This window comes from Jaculus jaculus, chromosome 15 (genome assembly GCF_020740685.1).
Source record: "Jaculus jaculus isolate mJacJac1 chromosome 15, mJacJac1.mat.Y.cur, whole genome shotgun sequence".
NCBI classification, from domain to species: domain Eukaryota; kingdom Metazoa; phylum Chordata; class Mammalia; order Rodentia; family Dipodidae; genus Jaculus; species Jaculus jaculus.
In genome coordinates, this window is record NC_059116.1 from 71,316,115 (window position 1) to 71,333,488 (window position 17,374).

Consider the following 17,374-nt stretch of genomic DNA (forward strand, 5'->3'; position numbering starts at 1 on the left):
GTTTTTGAAAAGTAATCTCCACATATAAAGTAATTTTCTTGTACAAACAATATTCTGAATCCAAAACAACTTAGAAGTAAACAGTGGGCTGGAGAGGTGGCCCTTTCTGGAATTTTCTTGCCTGAGAAACAGGAGGGCCTGAGTTTGCCTCAGAGCCTAAGTATAAAGGCAGGTGTGGGAATCTGAATTTGTAATCCCAGCACTAGGGAGGGGGTGGAGGTAGGTGGATCTCTGGAGTTACCTGTCCAGCCAGTCTAGTCCACATGGCAAGCTCCAGCCCAGTGAGAGATCCTGTTAAAATAAAAAAAGTGGAAAAATTTTGAGAGAAATGACCACCTAAAGTTTTTCTTTTACCTTCACAAGCGCACGTGTGCAAACACATACACACACACACACACACAGACACACTGATATGAATTCCTATCCTCTCCAACAAACACACATAAACAATGTAATAAAACAAATGCAAACACTGTGCGTCAAATACATGTGTCTGGCATAATTCCCTTTAACACACATGTAGGATTGTTCTGTTAAATGAAAACTCACTGCCTCCACCAGATGTCACTGTCTTCAACCATTTGTTTTATGATCAGCTTGCTGACATTTCCCCTCTGGCCTTAGACTCCTGTAAGCAGAATCAAACATATCTAGATTGAAACCCTTTGTGATTATGTATTTGTTATATGAAATTTTATGTATAAGTAGCAGATTCCAACTTGTATCTGAATATATTAAGATCGTCCCCCAAACCATAATTATTAGTAACATCTGATTGCTCCAATAAAGACTGCATATGAATCTCTATGGTTTCTGCCTATTTTGATCAGACTCTAGGAAGCATTTTTTTTTCTAATAATTCATGGAGAGTTGTCAACTGCAACATAATAAAATGAGAAATCTACATTTTGTAGTAAAACTGTACTATTTGATTAGGCCACTAGATGACAGGCTAAACAGTTAAGTGAGAACAGTCATTTTTGATTAACGCCCACCTCCCTGGTTTTGGAGTTTGTAATAGGTAAATCATTTCTACATCTTCGTGTACAGGGCTATTAATTTCATCTGAGTCTAATTATATTTTCAATGAATATACAAGTTAAAGAAGAACACAGGTTGTTTTCTTGTTTGATATGCCACATACTTCCTTCATTTCTTTGTGATGACTTTCCTATTCATGTTAGGAATTTTACCTTGGAGAGAATGGATAAAAGTAACATGTTGACCCCACCCCTATATCCTTTACTTGGTAAATTTGTTAGTTGCTTACTGCTGTGTTCACAGAACATCACTATGTAAGTAATTATATCTCCCCATTGTTTTCAAGTTCTCTCTGCTCTTCGATTCTATGTCCAGTAATTTGTCTTGGCTGAAAGCTAGAAAATCTGCAGAAATGGAGAAGTAAGTAACAAAGGGCTCCGGTTCAAATAATTATTCAAACGCTTACCAGCTGAGTGACTATGATGTAAGTTGTATCCTCAGTCTTGGCCTCAATCCTCAATAGCATTAAATGAAAACAGCATTGATATAGCTCATAGAAGTGTCGCAAAGCCAGCTATAAAGTATCTCATGAGGAAACCTTGGCAAATTTGTATTAAATTTTTAAGAACAGCAAATTTCTTTCTCTCATCAGCTAGACTCCTAAATCTGGCCCAAAGATGTTCAATCTAACTAATACTAGCTGTTACTAAGAGGATGTTTATTGCTGCTCCACAGGAGACTGTAAAAGAACTGTACAAGAAGCTGGACACTATTTATCACTAGGCACAACTCACTCAACTGGAAAGAAAGCTGGACATCAGCACAGTGCTCTGGAGCATGTCTTGTTGCCCTGTTGGCCCTGAGTCTTCTGTGGAACTGCTTGGCACACACTGGCTTCACTATGTCAGTGCCCTACCTTACAAGCAATCAGAAAATCTTTAGACAACATGTTAGCAGGCTAACAGAAGGCACAAATGCCATCGCCAATGCTCATCTTGAAGGCCATGTAGTGACTTATCTCAGACTGAGTTTATGCTCATCATGGTCTTCAGGGCCTCTCTGCAAACAGGTAGTATCGGATGGAAACAGTGGCATCACTTGTTTTGTATACTTCAAGAAGTGAAAACCAAGTTCTATACCTTTCTAAGTTCTCTGGAAATTGGACAGGATAGTATTAACACTATCTCTCAGATCATATATTTCTTTAGATTATCTACACTTGCTTCTGAAATTAGATCAAAATAAATTTTATTCTACTTCATTGATGAGGTGGTCAAATTCAACTTCAAAAACATTACTAAGTAGCCTAATCTTAATGACGGAACATGAAGGAAAGGTGGGGACATGGCAGTCCTTAGGATGAAACATTCTTGGGTGGTCAAAGCTTCTCAGCATGTCATACCTTTCTTCTCCAGCATTATTGCTGACCTGACTCTTCCGATTTCCCCTTGCTGGAAGGTCACATTCACTTCAGCATCCAGGCTCCACTACGACCAACCCAAGCAATTCCAGTAAGTAGGAAACTGAGGGCACAGTTTTATTCACAAAGTAACCATAGAGGTTTCTGAATGCATCTCTGTGTGTTGGCAATTCAAGCTCTTGTGAAACAGGGTTGATATGTATGTTGCAAATGTTGCTTTCCATCATTAATACCGAATCCAAATTATACACAGTAAAGGTTATTTAAGAGAGTAGCAGCTGCCATCCTATTTTAATTATTTTACTGAGCAACAATTAACTCGGTACAGAACATAGACATAACTTTTCAATAAGACAGCATTACAACTTCTTCAGTATATTTATTTTAGCCAGACATCTGATTGAAGAGATATATTATAATTTATATCCATCATTGACAGAGATAATATGTCTCCCCTTACATATATCCCATTATGTTAACATGTGCTTTATGGTAGGACCAGAATTAATCTATTGATTTGGATTCACAATACCTTTTTCCATTCATTACAATTCATTTCTTCATTTGTTGGGATAATGGTCCACAGATAATAAGAAGAAATAAAGGTAAGCAGCCTCTGAGGAACATCACTGGGTGTCAGAGAGGCTCTTCTTCCCTAGAGTGATTGTTCAAGGCAGTGTTTGTGCATTGGCCTGAAGAATCTGTATCCAGGAGCCCCCATTGTTTTAGTCTTCCTGATGTCTGTTTACCAGTGGCACATTGCACCTGTGATACTTTCATTTGTCTCATGAGGTAAAGAATGACCATTGAATTCATTTACTTGGATAAAAGAACTCGGTGATGTAATAGACAAATGTTTTATGTTATTGAGAAGTAAAACCAAAGCCTTTATTTTCAAAAATATGTGTCTTATGAAAAGACCATAGTTTGGGGGGGGGGCATATCTGATTTGTTTAGTGTATATTTTATAATTAGACATAAATAATTATCTAGCAGCCCTGTGTTGTTTCAATACAATTGAAGCAGCCTTCACCATTATAACCTGACTTCTACTTGGGTTTGTGAAAAGTGATCCTCAACCTCCTCAATTACCTTTGGTTCTCAACTCAGGGGAGTTTTTACCATGCCACAAAGAGGTCATCATCCAGCCCTTTGCATGCAAATTTCCATCCTCTTTTCAATTTTTATTTGGGGTGGAGTTTACTTGCATGAAGAATGCAGGGTGAAATGGAATAAACTTTGGCCAGTAAGCAGAGAATGGTGACTTAAGGCAGCACGTTAGAATGAAATTCATGGTACTGTAAAATAGTAACCTCGCTGAGGATCAAAGTCAGGCGTTCTTATCCAGAGCGGCTTTGTGACAAGCACATTATGTCAGCTCCGCTGGCTCATTTGTCTGCGGCGGTTCCACTTTATCAGGCTGGAGTAAAAAGAATTGATGTGTCTGGATAGATAAGTAAATGGAAACTCAGGCCTCATTCCAATATGCTGCACTATGATATATGTTGCAAACCTGAGAGCAGCTGTCGTAACACTAGTTACTGTTTGTATTCAAATATTGTACATTATGAGACCTTTGAAAAGGTGTTTTATGGTGTTTTTAGATTTTTTTTTTTTCTAAAACAAAACTACTTGCTTTCAGATGATTCTTTTGCTTTTGGTTTCTTACAGTATTCACGTTTTAAGTACATGAGGTTTAGAAACTTTTGTTTTATTAATAAGTCAGAAAACAAGTTAAGATTCTTTGCAACATGCTGACTGAGAACAATTGTGATTTATAGTAATCATTTTCATTTGCCTTTTATTCTCTTATGTATGGTATCTGATGAGAGCTTTTGTGAATTACTAAAATTTATTTTGCAAAATGTCTTGTTTTCAAATATGTGTCCTTTCTCCTTAAAAATGCCATTACATTTAGCATAGTAAGCTTATCTTTTTTAAACATTAGATAAGGGGCAATGGGATGGGTTTTCATTTGAAATTATATTTTGACAAAATAAATTATTAACATCCAAATAAAAATCTTTATTGTTTCAAGATGTAGAAATATGGAACACAAATTACTTCCAAAATTGTTAGAAGGACTATTTTGTGTCTTGAATTATTATACCTACTTTAAAATGTGGATATTGACACAAGAACCACTGGTGTTATATCCGTTTGGCTTACAGACAGGTTTAAGATATGGATGAAGATGGTGTGTGGAAAAAATTTATACCCTAAATGATAAAGAGTTGACCTCTGAAAAGTAATCATTCTTATATTTTACCCTTCTTTTCTTTTAAAACATGTTTGCAAATAAAGACACTCATTGAAAACATGTGGCATAGTTGAACTCTGAGATGTTCCTATTCATTATTTAAAGCTGAATTAAAATATATTCGATTGTCTTATCCCAATATAAGCTCCATCCATTCACTTTGTTGCCCAGAGTCAACATCTCGGCTTAGAACCAGGTGGTGTGAATATAACTATGAAACCTTCTAATGAGGTTGTGCATTTCCCAATTTCAGACAAATTATGTGCGAGGATAGAGAGAGGCAGAAGAAGCTATTGTGGCAGAATCGTACGAGGTGAGAGACTGAAACGACCTGCAGATCTTTCTTTCACCAATACAATTCAGGGGAAGAAAATCAGCTGCTGATAACTGTGCTGATTACAGGCCTCCTCAAGCTGCCTTTATGAAAAACAAGATGATTGGCTCTTATCCCTAAAGAGGAACTTGATCCTGATGGAAACATTCTAATGGAAAACGTGGCTTGGGAGGAGAGCTTGTGACGGAGTGGCTGCTTGGCCATGCCGCGAGTCACCCAACACCAGCCACGTACCTTCCAGCGCTGAATTAACAGAAAGATAGTTTGCATCTGTAAAAACACACAGAAACACAAATATGGCAATATAAAGTTTAAGTTTCTACTGACTCTTAAGCTATGTACCAGTCATCAACATTTAAAACATACCAGACCCTTTGAAAAAGAGGAAATGAGGTAAATTAATTGCTTTCCTTATACACATAAATGATTATGCATTTGATTTTTATTGGAATTATGATTTCCAGAGCATGTTAATCCCAATGAGTAAACAAGTATAAAGAAGTAGGAAAGATAGATTGTTATATAAAGTATATACATGTCAAAAGTTGCATTTAAACAGTTTCTTTGAGCATCAGACTTTTCAATCAATGTAGAGCAAAAAAATTCTATGAATTTAACTTTTCAATAAAGAAATGAACAGGTTTGGCATTTTTAAAACTATGCTTCTAAAATATTACTTCTAAGTATGGTCTTTATCATGTACAATAAATGACAAAAGTGTAGGGCAGACTTTTAAAACAAAAATATAATATATAACTGATGAATATTCACTTATATGTTTTTTGGTTCAAACAAAATAATAGCTACTCTAATTTTAAGTAACCACATAGTTTTATTGCCTAGGAAATTATTTTAAAGATTTTTTTAAATTCTTAGATATTTATTTCTGTGAAAAATTACTGAATATAACATAAATCAAAGCAAAAGAAAGTGCACTAAAAATTCCATGACACTATGAACATTTCCTGCTTAAGTAAAGCTGAACCTGGTAGGAGATGAAGTAAAGGACTTGGTGAGTAAAAGGGAAAATTGAGAGGCAGAGCCCCAAGGAGAAGAGAGGGCAGCATGAGTGAATGGTGTCATTTCAGATATGTGTAGTGTAGACATCATGTAGCTCTGCTTTCAACAGCAAAATGTCAAGCCATTGTTCTGCGTGTGCAAAATGCCATATATGCCTTGTGCTGCGCACAGTGACATTTTCTAAGTTATTTCAGCAGGGATGAGCAGTGTGGGGGGTGTCCTGAGTCCTACAGGGCACGAGCCGATGGAACGCAGGTGCACATATTCAGTAATGTCACTGAAACCCTACCTTAGGTGATGAAGGTCAGCCAGGCTATCCTCTGAGAGCCTCACTGGATATATTGCAGGTGCAACAGGAAACCCTCCGTGGTTGTGCTTCCTTTACTGTGGTTGGCCAGAGACAATTCAGTGTAATACCAGCAGGTGAAGTCATGTGTTTTTGTTATTGTTGTTGTTGTTTTGTTTTCATTTGCTAGCTATAACTTTTACAACCAGATGGACAGGGCAGAACATGCTTCAAGATTTCCTCAGCACAAAAACCAAAGCCATGAGGGGACTTCACATGCTATGCATACTTGAAAATCCTGTGCAGAGAGTGTATGTGGATAGTGCAAGCATGAACGCTTCCCTAACTGATGGGCAACTTTGGTCATGGCACTTCCTCTCTGGGAGTGTTGACTTCCCTACCTGTGAAGTGAGAATTATGGGCTCATCTTGACAGTTGGTTTCATTTCTGAAGTTCTTTGAGCTTGAGCAGTTTTCTAGGTCCAAGCTCATGCACTTTCCATTGCACAATGTTTATTGGGAAGGGAAGAAACATGTGTCTTGCAGGGCTTACCATATTTCAGGAGTGCTGGTGCCACATTTAATCTTCCTTGTGAATGACAGGTATATAGATTACGTTCCACAATATTAGAGAGGCTAAATCAGAGCTTGGCTGATAGGCCAAACCTGTGCCATGCTGTGTTTTTATAAATAAAGTTCTATTAGAATGAACTTAGCTCTGAGCATATCTGCAGGCTTGCACTGCTTTCATTATATAGTAGCAGAATTTAATCACTCTGACAAAACAGTATAACCTGAAAGATATTTTCATCTGTACTTGTGCAGGGAAGTTTTTCCATGGCTTAAAATAGAAGACAGATATGTTTGTTTATGAGTCAGGGTCTCACTATGTAGCTGATTCTACTATAAGACTTATATTCCTTACTGGCCTTAAACTGAGGATCCTCCTGCTCCAGAGTTCCAAGTTCTGAGATTACAGTTATAGGCAACTATACCTGGCTGTAAACATGTTTCCACATAAGTCAAAGGTACTGATTTGGTAGCCTAATACAAGAACCATCAGAAAAAGAAACTCAGGGTTGGACAGGTGGCTTAGTGGTTAAGGTACTTGCCTGCAAAACTTAAGGACCCAGGCTCAATTCCCCTGTACCCATGTAAGCCAGTTACAAATGATGGGCCCATGTACTTGGAGTTCATTTCCAGTGGCTAGAGGTCCTGGTGTGCCCATTCATTCCCTTTCTCTCTCCCTCTCTCTCTCTCTCTCTCTCCCTCTCTGCCTCTTTCTCTCATAAATGAATGAGTAAATAAATTTAAAAAGGAAACTGACTTATGAACTAAAAGTGAAATAAGTATGAAAAATAAATTAACATTGTATATTTTATACTACATGATTGCCAACTAAACTGGCACAAATTATAGTAAAGACTATGATGATCATGTGTATGTACACATTTTTGAAAAGGTAAGTCGAAACATAAACACATATTCCCTTACTTTTTGTGGTAACAATACTAAAAGCCTACTCAACAGTAAGCTACTAAAAGCATATTGTTCTTATAATACCCATTATGTGGACTAGGGCTTCAGTACATTCTTTTTGCATATGGAGACACCACACTGCACCTTTGGCCCAAATCCCCACAGCATCCTCACTTCATAGTCCTTGCTAATCGTCACTCTATACTTTGGTCATTTGAAGTAGACATTATCAGATGCCACATGTATGTGAGATCACACACTATTTGCCTCTCTGGGACCAGTGTATTTCACTTAACATGATGTTCGTGAGGTTTTCTGTGCTGCCAGAAATGACTAGGTTTTCCTTTCAATGTAAGTCCAAATAGTATTCAATTGTGTTTATATAGTCCACAGCTTCTTTATCCATTCATTCATTGTAGGACATTTGTATGAATTTCGTGGCCTTGATATTGAGGATAATGTTGCCATGAATGCTTAAAAACAGACAGTTTAGTTCTTCCACAAATCATTTTATATTCATTGCTTCATATCAGTGATTTCCTTGAGTAGCTCCCAATGGATTCTGAAACAAATTTGATTGAAAGATTTGTAAGTATATTTTGAACAAAGCCAACACTATTGGATTAACTGGATGAGTTGCTGATTATCTATTATATTGTTATAAATTTATTATTCAGTTAAGTTTTGATCAAAGATGTTTACATGGAAAAATGTATACTTTTATCTTTATTAATTTCTAAAATCATTTCTTGTATGCCCTGATATGGTCTCCATCAACTTCACTTGAGAAAGGAGGACCTAGCACTGGAGGCAGCCATGAGCACCACTGTGAGCTCTACCCTCCCCGGGCTCTGCCAATGTGCTCGAAGGGCCACTGTGCTTCAAATCCGCTTTCTCTTTTCCAAACTATTTTGTGACTTGCAGGTCATTTTTCTATTTATTAATTTTGAGCAAAAATGTGTGTGCATGTGTATATGCTTGGATGTGTGCTGGTGTGCATATATGTTGCATGTGCGTGCATGCACATGTGGAGGGCAGATGCGTGTCTCCTCAGGAATGCTGTCCACAGCCTCTGAGATGGTCTCTCATTAAGCTAGCACTCATCAATTAAGCTAAACTGGCTGGTAAGTGAGCCTCAGAGCTTGTGATGCCAGTGCAGGCCACCACACCTGGCATTTTCACGTGAGCAATGGGAATTGAACTCAGTCCCTGAAACCATTATCCTCAAATCTGTTCTATTAAAACTTCAATGCAAGCCGGGCGTGGTGGCGCATGCTGTTAATCCCAGTACTTGAGAGGCAGAGGTAGGAGGATCTCCGTGAGTTCGAGGCTACCCTGAGACTACATAGTGAATTCCAGGTAAGCCTGAGCTAGAGACTCTACCTTGAAAAGAAAAACAAACAAACAAACAAACAAAAATCAATGAGTCGTTTCTTCTTCGAGCCGGGTCTAAGCAAGTGAAGCTGTCCTAAAGCCTCTGTGAGTTTTTACACTAATCTTCCAAAGCTCCACACCGATGATCAGCAGCTTTGCTGAAATATCTCCCATGTCCAAGCATGCACCAATATCCTTCCCAGTCTCCTACACTCATTTAAATGCTATTACTCTTTCCACTTTACTAGACTCATGGCTGAACACACAGAAGATAATAAGCTGGTGGAACAGTCACCAGTCGTGTGATAGAACTCAAACTCAGGCTTTTTGGCTCCAGTTACCATGTAACACTTTCTGTACCTGTTGTGATTTCTTTTGTCTATACAATGTCCCTGTGAGGAAGTTGGACATGACAAATAGGATATTACCCACAGAGTGGCAAAGGGCCAAGATGACTACCCGGGACAAAGCTAAATACTGACCTATCAAAGACTGGGGCAGAAATCCTTACTCTAAAAGCATGTTCTACTTGCTCAAAAGTTACAACTTTGAATCATAAAGCAAACATCTTAATATTTTATAGGTTCCTAATATTTTTCTTGAGTGATTTTATTTCATTTATATTGGGTGGTAACTGAAAAAACAAATGTAGCCTGTCTTACAGTACCAAATTTTTAACAGAATTTCTAGTGGGAATGAGTTCAATTGGTGATGAGCAAATACTTTGGTACAGGTATTCGGGCACTCGTCAAACAATGTAAGAGGTATGTAGTTATGCTGACCTTCAAACATAAATTAGACAGCGGATTTGGTCTACTAGCATCGTATCAGGAATTCTGAAGTCATTACTTCACTATCATGAAAGGTACTGACGTCCATCAGGGGAACTTATCCCAGAGTCACATGAATTGTAATTAACTGAAGGAGTATGCAAAGTTGCTGAATACCAGAATTACTTAAAGATGCCAGTAGTGGGTACAAGCTGACATCTACATGAGCTGCCTGTGACTAATCAAAAGACTTTATCAGCAGTTTGCCATCACAGTTTAGCAACGTTGGTATTGTATGGAGACCTAAATGATGTAATAATTATGCCTCACCAAGAAGCACAAAGACAACTCGTCAGACTGAGAAAAAGAGGGAGAAGCCTCTTTACTGCCTTGAATTAACTTTTTAAATTGATATCACTCATTTCATGCCACAAATGGATTCAGAGCAAATAGGAATATGATTAATACAAATTTTCCTTGGCAGCCAAAACTAGTTTAAAAGACAGAAAATTAATATGAATGTGATAAATGGTTTTGTTCCCTATAGATATAAGACTTTCATGTTTGAGACAGTTTGGGAAAGTAAAGAGAATTTTGGATGCAATAAATCATCAGTTATTGATACTTAAAAGTGTGGCCATGACCAGGTTGGGAGGACAACCAATGTAGATGTCATCAAAGGTCCTTTGAAGATGCAGCAAGTTATAGTAAAATAGATCCCCGGTTATGTCAGTTCAGTTTTGCCTTTTCTACTTTTCTTGAGTCAAGAAAAATTAAATGTATTTCTAGTGCAAGCAAGAGTATATCTCTTATTTAGGAAAGTGAAAGGTGGATTTAGGGACATGGAAAACATTTAAAGAAGGAGAAATATCAAATACGATTTCATCACCTTCTTGAACAGGGCATTTTTAAATGTGCTGTATTTTAAACTAAGTAATATAAGTAAATAAATTATTGGTTTGGAAGTCATTGTGCCATTGAAGAATTAGGGATGCTAGCCAAGTGTAATGGCACATGCCTTTAATCCCAGCACTTGGGAGGCATAGGTAGGAGGATCACCATGAGTTCCAGGCTACCCTGAGAATACATAGTGAATTCCAGGTCGGCCTGAGCTAGAGTGAGAGCCTACCTCCAAAAGAAAAAAAAAAAAAAAGAATTTGGGATACTAAAGGAACTTTTTGAATATTTAGGTCCTGAAATACTGTTTTAGAAAATATTCGTCTTCTCTTAAGAGGAAAATTATATTTGAATTCAGAAAAAGAGAATAATTGGTGTAAAAAAACAAGAAATTCCAAATTCTGCAAAATCAGTTATTCTAAGAGCTTATATAAAAATTATTTGTAACCATACTGGTCCATAACTTAATAATTTCAAAGTCTTTTTATGAAGTCACTCTAGAAAGAAAGATTTTCCTAAATTGATGTGTGCATGGACACCTCTATATGGGATTATCAGTGTGTTTGAAAGATCACCCTATTTGTGACTTCTCTGGGCCAGGGACTACATTTATTTACCTATGCATTATCATTACTAAGCATTGAACCTTTAATATAGTGGCTACTAATCAATAGTTTATTAAATGAATATATCTATTTTATTTATTTATCATCAATGAGGACATTCATAATTAAAACCTTGAACAACCAATTCAATTACTTGGTGGGGTTAGCTGCATAGCACGTAAGGGCTGGGAACATGGACCAGGCAGCAGAAGTGCTTACTGCACAAGCATGAGGACCCAAGTTTGTGTCTTCAGAGGTCCACTTAAGGCTGGACATAGTAGCAAGCATCACTAATCCCAGCTTTTCTTCGGCAACGTGGGAGAAAGAGAAAGTAAAATCCCCAGAACATTATGAGACAGCCTGGCATGCACAGTGGTGGCCAAAAAGAGATCCCCAATCCCAAACAAAGTGAAACATAAGGACTAACACTGGAGGTTGTCCTCTGACTGCCACACATGTACCCTCACTCAAAAATATAATGAAAAATGAAAATATACTATTTGAAAAGACAGCAAGTAAGCATCATGGTTCCTGACATCCCACTCAACCATACTTACAGGGCAACAACAGACAACCCACTTCAGCATTATATATATATTTTTAATCATCTACTAATTATGCTTCTGATTTTTATAATCCTATAACCTCATCATGTTACCATAAAGGCTATGAAGGGTGAAGATTGCCTGGAAGATATTTCTGGCTCCTCAGGTCCGATTTTTATGTTAATTATTTCTTCACAATACCAGACAGAAACAAATTTATGGAAGGCTGATTTGGTCTCGTGGTGTCAGGCACTCTCAGTTCACCATAGCAGGGAAGGCATGGTCCCATAGCTCCATGGCAGTGTACATCACGAACACTTAATCATATCAGGGTTGTGAACGACGTAGTTGAGCAGTGAGACAAGAACCAGGAGCAGTGTGCCCATCAAAGGTTTATCATTTAGTTACTTATGTCCACCCATTAAGGCTCATGTCCCAAAGGTTTCACAGTCTCCAAAGCATCACTATGGTTGAGGACTGAGTGCTCTGACATATGACCCTTTGGGAAGCACTTCATATTCAAACCATAATGATCGTCCATGTTATTTTACACCACACAGAAATGAAACAAGGTACTCAAGCCATGGAAGATGATATGAAGCTGGATAATATTCATGGTCTTTAAGACTGTGTTCTAGTCCATGAATATATCTGCTCCATTTCTTCTTTCTCCTTTTGGATCTCTTGGGTTTCTCAGCCACACATTTCCTCTCGAGTTCTAAGCTTCAAATTTAACCTTTCTGTTCTCAGAGGAGAGTGTTGTGATTTTCTCAGATGGAGTGTGTCTCTTTCCCTTTGGGGACTGATGAACATTATGATTTTTCTACTATTTGTTAATTATCATGGCAATAAGTGTCTGTAATGCTTCATGAACTTCTGTGTCATCCTTGCACAGGGGTCATGATAATCTTCTCTGTGTCTTTCCAGTTTTAGTATATGTGCTGCCGAAGTGAGCACTGTGTGTATATAATGCTTTTTCCCTATCAATATCTAAGGCTTTTTGCCTCAAGGAAGTAAAAACAAAACATTCACAAGGTTGTACACATTAGGATCTAGGACAGTATTTTGTATACAATAGATATCTAACCAATAAGCAAGAATTGCTTATTCACTCATTCAATAAAACTTCATTGAATGCTTAATTCTATTTCCCGTGAGGACAACCTGTGACCCCAGTGAGGAGTTGGAAAAGGGGCAGGAATGAGGGAAAGGATGGTACCAACATGTGATGATTCCATTGTAAGTATGTCCATAATTAATAAAGCAAATTGAAAAAAAGTGTTTAAGGTCATGGAATTATTATTGCATCATTTTGACATTTATGCACAAGTGTCTAAATACAGTTTATGAATAAACGAATCAATGAATTGTAAGACTTTTTACTATATGTTCCTTTATTTTGGATTTGGACCTACCTGGATTCACATCTTGTATCTGCCGTGTATGAGCTGTGTGATTGTGGAGGTGTTATGAAAACCTCAGAAACTTCTCAAATAATCATGCCTATCACAATAATATTTGGGAAATAACAAACATATAATTCAGTGCAAGACCTTTTTCATCCAAGTGCAAAATCCTTTGCTACCCCAGTGGGTAAGATACATACTTGTTCAAAGCCTTTAAGATGTAGTGATTTAATCTTTAACTTTGTAAACTATAAGAATAGTAAGTGTATTTGAAATACTAATGTACATCAGATGAAAGAAAAATTTACCCAAGGTTTGTTACCAAAGCAATAAAAAAGAAATTAGGTTTTAAGTTTTTATTGTATTTATGCTATTTTCACATTTACAAATTTAATTATTACAATGATATTAGCTTACTGAAAAGTAAATGTAGCAGTTAAAATTAAATTGATTAAATTGCACAGGCTATCCTGTGCTGGATACTTTAGTAAAAAAAATGCATTCAACGCATCTTATTCTTAAAGTATATCATATATGATAAATATTGGCATCCTACACTCTTATAATCTTGCCCTTTCTATAGTGGAATAGTATAGATACATGATACATTTTGTTTTATTTCAGTATTGGCAATGTGAAGTTAGACTTTGATTTTTTTTAAATAAGTTGATTTTATTTTATCTTATTTTGTTTGAGAGAGAGAGAGAAAAAAAGAGAGAGAGAGAGAGGCAGATAGAGAGAGAATGGGTGCACCAGGGCCTCCAGCCACTGCAAATAAACTCCAGACATAGATGCCACCTTGTGTATCTGGCTTATTTGAGAACTGAAGACTCAAACCTGGTTCCTTAGGCTTTGCAAGCAGGCACCTTAGCCACTAAGCAACTAAGCAATCTCTCCAGCTCGACCTTGATTTTTTTTTCCTCACAAATTCCTTGGTATCAATCTCACCTCATAGAAGAACAGAAGAGCTTTGCCCCTAGGCAAGGAGGAGGCATGGACATTTCCCCACCAGCCTATGCTTTTCCTTCATTGAATAACCAGGCTTGTATCCTGCATTGGATTTTCTAACTACATGATGTGATTGAGCTCTTGCCAGTGGAATCAGCAGGCAAGAGTTTTGTGTCCTTTCCAGTGCAGGACTTCAGAGAAAACAGGCGTCCTTCTTCAGCTGGGGTCCACTCCTGTAGCAAGCCCTGCTAACCAATGTCACTAGCTCATGAACGGCAGACACACAGGCGCGTTACCTAAGCTGTTTAACAATTACTTCCTTGTTGCTCTGTAGGCCTAACTGGCCTTGAGCTCATGGAAACTCTCTTGCTCAGCCTTTCTGTTCTGGAATTTCAAGCATAAGCTATCATTTCCGGACATGTATTTATAATTTCTATTACCACCGGCAAAAGATTTTTCTTGTGGTTCAGACTACCAAAGATTCCGTCCTTGTTGGAATCCATCCATCTATCTATCTATCTATCTATCTATCTATCTATCTATCTATCTATCTATCTATTTTTAATATTTTATTTTTATTCATTCATTTATTTGACAGAAAAAGAGGGAGACAGAGAGAGAGAGGGAGAGAATGGGCGTGCCAGGACCTCCTGCTACTACAAACGAACTCCAGATGCATGCATCCCCTTGTTCATCTGGCTAACGTGGATCCTGGGGAATCAAACCTGGGTCCTTTGGCTTTGCAGGCAAATGCCTTAACTGTCAAACCATCCCTCCAGCCCAGCATTAATTTATTTTTAATTTTTGTTGAAGTAGCGTCTCACTCTAGCTCAGGCTGACCGGTAATTCACTATGTAGTCTCAGGGTGGCCTCAAACTCAGGGCGATCACTCCCACCTCTGCCTCCCGAGTGCTGGGATTCAGCCTAGATTCTTTCTAGACAAATGGCTGTAGATCAGCCCTCCAGGGTTGGTGACGTCACCTAACAGGCACCCATGCCTTTCTTTGTCAGCCATTTGGTGCAGGTGCCTCAACTCTTCCTGTCCATGGCTCCCTTTTGTCTGCTGGAGTGACATAAGGACTGATCACTTAGAAGCATTGTCTATCCATTCTTGTATGTTACCCAGCATAGCTGGAACTCCCTTTTGTGTTCAGGATCAGAATTTGCCTTTGCACGTGCCCCATCAGTGACTTCTGTGGAACTGTAAGCTTTGTAAAGGCAGGAGTTGTTTCTTTCTTATTGCCCGATTCACCCTTTTAACCTTAATTTAGTCACCGAGTAGATTCAAAGGATGTGCTCAGTCAATATTTGTGAAATGAATGAATGAATGACTAAGACATGACTTTCCATTGTAGAAAAGGGGTTGCACTATATTTACACATGATTGCCAGCCTAACTGAGCTTACACTGGCTTCTTTAATGCTGACCTGACTCCCGGATGTTGAATGAGCATTTAATGAATGTTTACTGCTTGTCAAGCATCGTGTGATGTTTGGGGATGGAGGCAGTGATGAACAGGGTATGATTCCTTTTTCACAGAAGCATTAAGGTGTGTATTTTTGAAGCCTTCATGGGACATTGGCTTGACTTAAGAACAAAGACCCAAGAAAATAGTAAATATTACCAAATCTATACCAATAGACACCTAGTAAAATTTAAAGCTTTAAAAATAAATATTTGGAATTTGTTATCTTATTTTTAAGAACCAGTATGCCTTAGCCAAAGTTATGTTACTTGTTGTTTAATAGAAACTACCTATCTTGTTATCATAAATATATATATTTAGCTCACACACTCACAATTATTAAGTGAGACCTGATGAGGTTGACGGTTTCAAAACTGTCTCATTAAAATGAATTTTAATGGAGAGCACACAGTGAACTAGGATATGTGTTCATTTTGGGCTGTCGAGTATCAACTCCAAAACTAGGCTATGTATTTACATATGGGCAGTATCATACTATAACTCAGAGTTTAGGTCTCCAGTAGGAATCACAATATTTCTACATCTACCAGAAAATGGGTGTAGGTTGAAAAATGAAACTTTCCATTTATTTTTCAAGTCAGTAGCTTCTTTATATACCTACGCACATAAATAATAATTTTATTATTATTGCTTGTGCTTTGTTTGTAAACTTATTTATTTTAATAAGAATGTCGGTGGTGCTGATCACAACAGAAGCAGGGATTCAACTCAGATGCGCTGAAGGGAACTCGCACCACCTTAGCTGGAAGAACACCAGATCGGAATCCCTAAGGTGTGAAGCAGAAGGAGAACTGTGGTTCATTTGGAGTTTGTTTTGTTCTCAGTGAGGTTTTGGATCTGTTTGCCTGCTCCCTGCCTGGCTAGTGCTCTAGGTGTTTTGTCTTGTTTTGTTTCATCTTGCATCTGTTTTGCAGTTTATTGCTCTGGTGATAATTTTAATTTATATTTATTTCTGTTCCCAGGATACTTCTTCTATTTGTGCTCACTGACTTGCAGGCCAGGATGGTGGTTGTTATATAGTAGTTTACTTTTAAAAGAAATAGGACTGCTCAAGCAGCTAATACGGGAAGATGTATCACCAGCCTGAATAATTGTGACAACCATAGACCGTATCAGGGCCTGTTTGTTTGCACAATACCCTCCTGCATTAAGAAAGCCGTCCCAGCTGTCTTGGGCTCTGGAGTCACCCATTTCATCACTTGACACTGTGGCAGATGTTATGGATTGATAACAGACTTCACTTCATTCACTCCACATCTAAGATTACCTCTGGAAAAAAAATCTAATACATTATAACCCTCCCAGCCATTTGTTAAAAAAAAAAAAAGATCAGCAATTTATTTCCCTCTTTAGCATTAAATGGTGTTTTTTTTTTTCTTTCTTTCTTGTTATATGAACACACTATTTAAACATGAACATTTAACACATTCATTGCATGGTATTCTGTAGGCAAGACAATCAGTGAAAGACAGGAATGTAATGATTTAATTGAATTAGAACCAGATCAGATTTGGAGTTGATGACTCATACTCCCATTACATCTGAAAGATTCTGTTTGCCTTTG

At 37.7% G+C, this 17,374-nt stretch overlaps 1 non-coding gene across 1 annotated transcript; it reads right to left on the reverse strand.

Annotated features, from left to right (window-relative positions):
- Positions 1 to 12,820: 12,820 nt before the first annotated feature.
- LOC123455159 lies at positions 12,821 to 12,927 on the reverse strand. The gene has a single exon (XR_006633717.1). It is a non-coding gene; the product is annotated as a U6 spliceosomal RNA (small nuclear RNA).
- Between the last annotated feature and the right edge of the window lie 4,447 nt (positions 12,928 to 17,374).